Below are 8,326 nucleotides of genomic sequence, written 5' to 3'. Positions count from 1 at the left end.
AAGTCTCCCTCCTTTTCTCTTTCTTAAAAATGTTGTGTGTTTTTTTCTTTCAGTATAGCTGCCACTAACCCCAGTAGCTGTCACAGTGAGATTGAGATGGCCATCAGGTGGACATTAGGTGAGAGGACCGAGAGGCACTCAAATCTTTCCCAACCTCCCAGCCCCTCCCAGAAAAGGTAAAACAAAGCAAAAGGACAGTGTTGCTGGCTGGAGCTTTGACCACCGTTTTCCTCGCAGAGTCAGTTCCCAGGCCTGATCCAAAGGACCTCTTCCCCCTAATGCCATGCCTGAGCAGAGGCCGGCACAGAAGCAGTGGGGGGGCCTCAATGTGTGGGCCTAGGTGGCCTGCCCGGGAACAGATTTAGACTCACCTTGTCTGAATGGAGCAAGCGTGGGGTCGGGGGGAGAAGGTGCAAGAAAACTGTGTAGGGCTACTGCCACAAGCGGGGAGAAAGACACCCCAGGGAAACATCTGCTCTACAGGAGCTCGATCCTGAGCCTTTGCTCTCTGGGCTCAGCCCTGGCTCCAATTGCTCGGGTGTGGTTTGCAAGGGGACCTGCCCTAATGCACTGGGTCTTAAAAAGGCACGAAGAGCCTACCCACTATCATGAGGCAGTGGAAAGAGACAGTGAGAACTGTTTTCTTCTACAGGCCAAGAGCCACACCTGTACCTCCCTGCCTGATATACATGCTTGGCTTTTTTTTTTTTTTTTTTACAAAGTTTCCTAAGATCACTATGGAAAATCAGGTAGCAGACAACAAAAGCCACAGACATGGGAGGTCACAAGGGTTCTGCAGTCCTCAACTTCTTCTTTTTAGAGGAGGCCAGGATGCTTGGTGACCTCTGAAACGGTGTCCTAATTGGGTGATGTCCCTTTCCCACATCTCAGATTTCTCCAATTCCCCCAACACGCCTCCCAATTTTTTTTACTCAGATAAAAGGAGTTGCAAGGCGGGTTGGTGTAATGAAAAAATGACTCAGCCAGGTCTGGATTGCGATTTCTGTTTTCTCACTTCCTGGCTGCGAGAGCTGGGCAAGTTCCTGCCTCCTGGGCCTGGGTTTGCTCATCTGCAAGACGAGGGCGCTGTCTTCTAGGCCCGGTTGTGAGCCCCACTGAGATACCACGTGGGGACAACCTGTGCTGTGCCTGGTGGCATTAGGTGCCCAGTGAGTGGTTACGAACAGTTGCTCTAGATTAGAAAATAAACACAAATGGCACTTAATAATAACGACCAACATTTAGAGAACACTTCCTATATGCCAGATACTAAGGACTTAAAAAATCTATTCTAAGTTAATCTAAGAATAGCTCTATGGGGTAGGTACGATCGTTATCCCATTTTCAGAGAAACTTGGGGCACAGAGAGGTAGTAACTTGTTCAAGACGCAAAGCCAGGATTTGAACCAGAGACCTGGACTGCGGAGTGGTCATTATAGGAAGGGGCAGCCAGAAAGGGCAGAGGTGAGGCTGGGGTGCCAATCGAACAGAACCCAGAGTTGTGTCTGTTCTTAGAGATGAGAGGAGCCCTCTGAAGAAGATGGTTAACTCGGTTCATATAGATTTGCGGTGGAGTGCGGGAAACGTGTAAACTCGGGCCGATTGTAACTGCGTATTACCAAATATTTCATTTCAATCGAACCCATACTTCAAAAGATATAGGCATTTTAACGCGCCATCTTATATTTTGGCGGGAAATTCACCCGACACCGAAGTGTTAAGACCTCAAGGTCGATCCCCTTGACAGCAGCTGGTGCTCTGAGCCATCCCAGGTGCGTGTAGCGTGGGGGGGAGTAGCTTCTCCCGTCTTTCAGAGTCTCTGTTGAAAGAGATCTTCCAACCTTTTGCCCAACTCTGATACATTTCAGGCAGTCCAGCCCCAGAAACCAGGGGATCAGGCTCCACCGGGGGCAGCATCTAGTGTCTCAGGATATGGAGGGAAGGGTCCTCTGTAGACTCATGCTCGGGATTGGAGCGAGGAGCTGGATGGCAGCGCTGCTGACTTGCAAGAGATATCTGCTGGCACACGGACAGTGTGAAGGAAAGCTTGTAATTGCAGCCATAAATCAAATGCGGACAGAGGAAAGCTGTCAGACTTCTGGAGTTATTTTGTACAGAGAGGTGGGAAAATGCAGCTGTGAGGTGGTAGCTGAGCTGGCTGGATGTTGGCAGAGGTGGTCACCATGGGGAGGAGGGGGGTCCCCTGCCCCAGAACGCTATTGCTGTGGCCCCCACTTTCAGGATGACGAAATAGCCAGTTCCCCAGAGAAGGAGGCGCCTTCATCTAGGGGCTGTCCTGGGGAGCACTGTGAAAAGCCCCGCTTACCTTTAGCAGTTTTCTCCTCCTCTTTCGGATTTGAGTTCTGGCTCTGCCACTTAGTTCTGTGTGCCCCGTGGCAAACCATGAAAAGAGAAATGACTATAGTATGTGGTGCCCACTATATGCCAACTGTTGAGCTGGCCTTCTCAGCTGGAGTGTCGGTTCTTTCTCACCAATAGAACCTGATTTAATTCAGGCATCCACTGTCCCCTCGCCAGCCTTGTGCCAGCTTGGGCTAGGCCCATTCTTAGCTCCAGAAGGTGGGTGATGATTAGTTCAGCCAATCATGGTGGTCCTATTCCTCTTACCTGTGATTGCCTTAGGCATGGACATGTCACCCAATTCTGGCCAATGGGATATAAGGGGAAGTTTATTCGGGGTGCTTCAGGGGAAGGTTTCTTATGTCATTCTCACAGGAGGAGATGAACTCTTCAACCTCTGGAGATGGTGCCTGGAACCACTGCAAGCATCTAGCCACCAGCCCAAGGCTGACAGTAGCACTGAGGAGAACAGAGCAGAGAGGTAGAAAGAACCTGGGTGTTTGGTGATGTCATCAAGCTGCTAAATGAACCATTGCTGGAGCCAGCCTACCTTGTGATTGCTTGTTTTGTGGGAGCCTTGCTTCAGTACGTGATATCAATTGGAATGATGAGATAGTTTGCATGTAAGTTTGTGTTGGATAATATTGGTGTGTTATTAAGCTTCTGTTGTCTAGTTTTGCCTTGGAATGCCCGTACTTCCTGAACATAGAGACACGAGGACTGAAGACTGAATGGGAGCCTTGGAGATCTCTGGCTTTCTAAGAAGAAAGAAATGAGGAACTGCCCCATCTGGTCCTCCCAGCTCAGCTCTTTGCCTGAGGGAGGAACTGATTAATGCAGGACTATCTGTTCTTCCTGGTGTCAAGAAGAGGAAGATTAGAAAAAGAAGAAGAAGAAGAAGAAGAAGAAGAAGAAGAAGAAGAAGAAGAAGAAGAAGAAGAAGGAGAAGAAGAAGAAGAAGATTAAGATTAAAGGCCTACATCTCCCCTCCCCAACCACTCCCAAGCCAGCAGCTGGGGCAAAGGCCTACATCTCCCCTCCCCAACCACTCCACGCTGGGGGCAGTGGGCAGGGAGATGCTTGTCCCTTGTCCATTTCTGAGACGCTGGGGGCAGTGGGCAGGGAGGAGTCCATTTCTGCCCAGAGGACTCCCAGCTTGCGGCATCCCACATTTGACTAATGTGTTTTAACCAAGTAGGCCTCTGCTTAATATCCTGGGGGTCAAGTGCTCAAGTTCAAATAACCCCCAGGGAGGCGCAGGGAGACCGGAAATGGCTTGTCCCTACCGTGACCCACAGTTACCCCTCCTACGGAGGGCAGGGCTGCAGGAGCTCCGGGCACAGTGGAGCCCCGATGTGGTCAGAGCCATCTGGTCACTCCAGGGACAGCCTCACCAGCCTGAGGACTCTGCCAGGAGCAGGCAGGGAGCTCCGCTGGATTTCTCCAGGGCTTCTTGCTCTGGAAACAGAGCGTGTTCTCTGGGAGGCAGGGAGGGTCTTACCCACTACCTTCAGCCAGGAGAACACTCAGAACAGCAGCTCAGCGACTGAACCTGCCTCAGGTCACACACTGGCTGCGCCATTGCTATTTGTGCGTAGTGTGCTCATCATGTGGCCCCTCCACGCCCGCTTTCCTCATCCACACCAGGGAGACTCACAGCACTCCTCTTGTGGAAGGGTCAGGAGTGTCCTGGAGGTGGTACCTGAGAGCCCTCACCAGGCACGTGGGAGGCCGAGTAGAGGGGAGCTGTTATCATAAAGTCCAGTTGCCCCGAGAGGTGTCCAGTGGGTTCTCTCCCGGAGGCCTTGTCCTCTCGTCATTTCTGTTTGTAAGACAGGCTGTATGTCTCATGTTCGGAGCCCCAGCCCTGATTCTCACACAGCCCTCGCATCAGCCTCAGGAGGCAAGCGGTCCTCTGTCACTGGTTCCATTGGATCAATCCCTGTAAGTTAAGGAGGCTCGGGAGCAGCTGAGCATGTATCAGCTCTGTGTAAGGAAGAAAGGTATGTTTTCAGAATCCCGCCCCCCCCCCCAGGTGGCCAGCCTGAGGTCCCCATGAGGAGAACCAATGAGGGCAAGTCATCCCCCACCCCCCAATCTAGAGAACCAAGGCTTGTGGGACTGGGGCTGGGCCAGGGAGGGATGGGCAGGGAGGGGTAGGCAGGAAGGCGGGCTGCCAGGCAGTCCTGGGGCACTGGTGCAAGGGCTCTAACACGCAGAGAGAGAAGAGCTGAGTGGGCAGTGAGGGGCCTGGACTGTCTCATCCAGTAGGGAGGACAGCCTGGTGCTCACAGACTAAGGCGACTACACTGGCCATAGTAGAAAGTAACAGCTCTCAAGTACTCTGGGGCAGAACTGAGGGCTGAGGGCACTTGGCAAGTTCCCCCAAGCCTTTGCCCCTTTTGAAAGTGTGCCCCTGGGGGGAGCCCCCCCGCGTAGAGGGATCCAGAGGGTGGGGAATCCCCCTGCCGTACCCAAGAAAGGGGGCCGAGGCACCACGAGAGCCAATGCGGGGCACCATCCAGAGGCTGAAAAGGGAAGGATGGTAAAGGGTGGGGTATTCATCTATATTCCTTTTGCTAGAGCTGCCATAACAGAGTGCCACAGACTGGGTGGCATATACAGCAGAAGTTTATTTCTCACAGTTCTGGAGTCTAGAAGTCCAAAGTCAAGGTGTCAGCAGGTCTGGTTTCTTCTGAGGTTTCTCTCCGTGGCTTGCAGATGGCCACCCTTTCACTGTGTTCTCATTCGGTCTCTCTTCTCTGTGTACATGCTGCTGGCGTGTCTGTGTCCAAATTCCCTCTTCTGATAAGGGTACCTGCCAGACTGGATTAGGGCCCACCTAATCCTAAGGTAACCACCTCTGTAAAGGGCCCATCTCCAAATACAGTTCTATTCTGAGGTCCTGGAGGTTCGGGCTTCCGCAGGAACTTCGGAGGAACACAATTTAGCCCATAACATCATTTCCCTTACTCCCTTTCTGCAGGGTCATTGAGGGCTTGCTGTGCCCCTCAATAGAAGGTCACAACTCTTGCCAGGCAGCCAGCCCACAGCCAGTTCTTTCCCAGGTCCCACCAGGCCTAGTGGAGTTAATGGTGCTGGGCTGTTCCAGCCCCTGAGGTACACACACACACACACACACACACACACACACACACACACACCTCACACACACCTTTGTAAATAGTCCCTGTATTCAACTCTCCGGCATTATGCATTTGAGCATGCCATCTGCTTCCTGCTGGACCCCTGATACACCAGGTAGGGTGGCAGACCCAACAGTGCTCCCCGAGCTCTGAGGATTTCCACCTGGTGGGTGGGAGCCTTTCCTGATCACTGTCTTCCTCAGCGTTGGAATACTCTGCCCTGGCTGCTTCTGCGACAGCAGATGCCTTAAAACAGAAGGCGCAATCCTCTAAGAGTCTCGATGGCCCTTCCACTCCTGCCCACAGATGTCAACTGAATGCCCGAATGTTCTACTTGGCAGCTCCTCACTTTCCCCAGCTGCCAGCCCAACTCTCAAATTTCCATGATTTCTTTTGTATCATGCAATTCAGTAGCCTCCCTCTACTCTTTCAGTCCATTCAGGACATTCCCCAGGGGGCTTCACATTTCACACCCCCAAAGGCCTCTGGTTGGGGCCCAACAGAGGCATCCTCTGGGAGACTCTGCCACCGATCTAAGCTAACAATTTCCCCTCCGCACTACGGCCTTTTTTCACCTGACGTCACATCGTAACAACCTTTCCATGTGTTATACAGTCTCATGACATGGCAAGAGCTAACATGCCTCAGTTCACCCAACCACTCCCCTGTTGTTGGATATTTATGGCATTTCTATTTGTTAAACAAATGGTTAGACCCAAACCCCTCATCTTTTCCCAGGTCTTAGGCACCCTGAAGTGGGCCATAGCCAGTGCTTTCAGCCACCTCCCTTTGCAGAGAGCGGCGACTTCCCCTGAGGTGATTTGAGCAGATGGATGTGGGTGGCACTGGCCCAGGCCTCCAGGACCGTCACTGAGAGGGACTCGTGAAGACCAGAAAAACTCTCTGTCGACCTTGGGACTTGTCTGAGAGGGAACAGCTGCCAGGCCTGTCAAATGTGGAGCCCGTGTTAAAGGAATTATGACAGGAAGAGCTCTGCCATCAAGCATTCTAATAGCTGCTGCTTACTTCCAGGCATTTCAATCTAGAATCCTACAACCTGTGTAACGGGCAATGAGAACACTTGCGTTTAATGTTGAACCCAACAAACACAGGATTTCCCGAAGCCGGGGCCATGGAGCACCAGGCCCAAACCTCCTCCAGAAAAGAGTGCTGAGTGGTCAAGAAAATACTCTTCCCACCTCTAGTGCATTTAGTAAAGTCTCAGAATCAGGCCATAAAGAAACATATTCATTCATTTTAAAAACCTAATACACCCATGTACACGGGCAATAGGGTAGTGGGTAGGGGCTGGGAGAGGGGAGTAAGGGGGGGGGCAGAAATGGGAGATATCTGTAATACTATCAACAATAAAAATATATTTAAAAAATAATGCATATTTCCCAAACTGGCTAGACCTTTATTATTATTATTATTTTAAAACTGAGATTTATTGTACGACTCATCATTGAAATCCTTCAGATGAACTGGATGTGGCAACAGCTGTCCTCTTGGGTTTAGGTGTGGTTTCTTCACGGAATCCATGTCTGAATCAGCGGTACACAAGTGCCTCGTGCAACTGGTTCCAGTCGTGTTTTGTCGTTTAGCCTTGGCACTCCAGCTATACTTCCTCTTGCGCTTGGCGGGGTAGCTGCCCTTGCCGCAGGTGGACTTCTGCAGGTGGTGGGCCTTCCAGCCGCAGAGGCAGCACAACGTGTGCGTCTTGTCATCTTGCTTCTGCTGCTAAGAGCCCCCCTCTTTTTTTTTTAACATAATATCAATAACATCTCATGAAACTTGAGGTTCATAAAATTGACTTTAGAAAACATTGCCCAAAGAGCCTTAATGTCTTTTCCGAATAAAAATAAAAGGGAGAATGATCACATTGGCCATTGCTTTAGAACCTTTTGGTAATTGCTGATACAGATGTGAGGGTTAACTGGAGCACTGGATTAACGAGGTCACCCCATGCTTTGAGGAGGCTAACCAGCAGCAGTCCTGGGGTATGGAGCAGCACAAGAAGAAAATACCAGTCAGGTCCAAGGGGTTTGCGGTAAGGTCTGGAGTGACAGGTTGCATTTTCTCAACTACAGATGCAAAGAAGTTAGGGACATTTGGGACGTATTGTGAATCTTTTGTGGAAAAATCAACATAGAAAAAATCCTAGTCTTCTCCTAGACTGTTTCTTACTACTTTTTGTAGACTGCATTCTGAGCTGGAGGGGTGGGGGGTGGGTCTGTGTCTGAGATTTCCCACTTAACCAGCAACCGGGCACTGTCAAGGTCAGGCAGCGCAGGGACAGCTGGAGGACAGACCTTTCCAATTCTTTTTAGAACAAGGGTGTGTGAAGTGGGCGGTCCTAATTCTGTGCCATTTTCTCCCCTGTGCTGCCTGGGATGGTTTTCCCTGGTGCCAAACAGGACACTGCGGGGTCACGAGCAACCATCCACTGTGACTTCCCTCCCTCCCTGTCCCCTAACCCAGACCCAGCCTTCCCCCAAGGTCAGGCCAGATCCCAGGGAAGAGATTGGTGGGAGTAAGCAAGCTGAGGTGCTTGGACAGGCCCAGGAGCCACTGCGTTCTCAACACGCACTGGCTGAGCTGCAGCAAGGAAGGGTGTCTGCTTGCTCAGGACAACTGCCCAGAGAGGAGGAGGGAAAGGGAAGGGCGGAGGTGAGATCTGACGTGGGAAAAGAAAGGGTCAAAACTGTCGTTGTGTGCTAGTCTGGGCGCCCACTTCTGCATTTCCCATGAGGCCCAGCTGAGTGCAACACAAAGCTGGTCCTTCTCAGCCTCAGCTTCCCACTCAGGGACCACCAGCC

At 51.4% G+C, this 8,326-nt stretch overlaps 1 long non-coding RNA gene across 1 annotated transcript; it reads left to right on the top strand.

Annotated features, from left to right (window-relative positions):
* Window positions 1-1,716: 1,716 nt before the first annotated feature.
* Window positions 1,717-6,788, top strand: LOC111824737. Its single transcript, XR_002827820.1, has 3 exons — window positions 1,717-1,772; window positions 2,737-2,984; window positions 6,246-6,788. It is a non-coding gene; the product is annotated as an uncharacterized LOC111824737 (long non-coding RNA).
* The last annotated feature ends 1,538 nt before the right edge of the window (window positions 6,789-8,326 follow it).

The sequence above is a fragment of the Myotis lucifugus genome, unplaced genomic scaffold (genome assembly GCF_000147115.1).
Source record: "Myotis lucifugus unplaced genomic scaffold, Myoluc2.0 scaffold_5339, whole genome shotgun sequence".
In the NCBI taxonomy this organism is placed as follows: Eukaryota; Metazoa; Chordata; class Mammalia; order Chiroptera; family Vespertilionidae; genus Myotis; species Myotis lucifugus.
The sequence above is the reverse complement of the archived record's forward strand: the minus strand, read 5'-3'. Positions and strand labels throughout refer to the sequence as shown.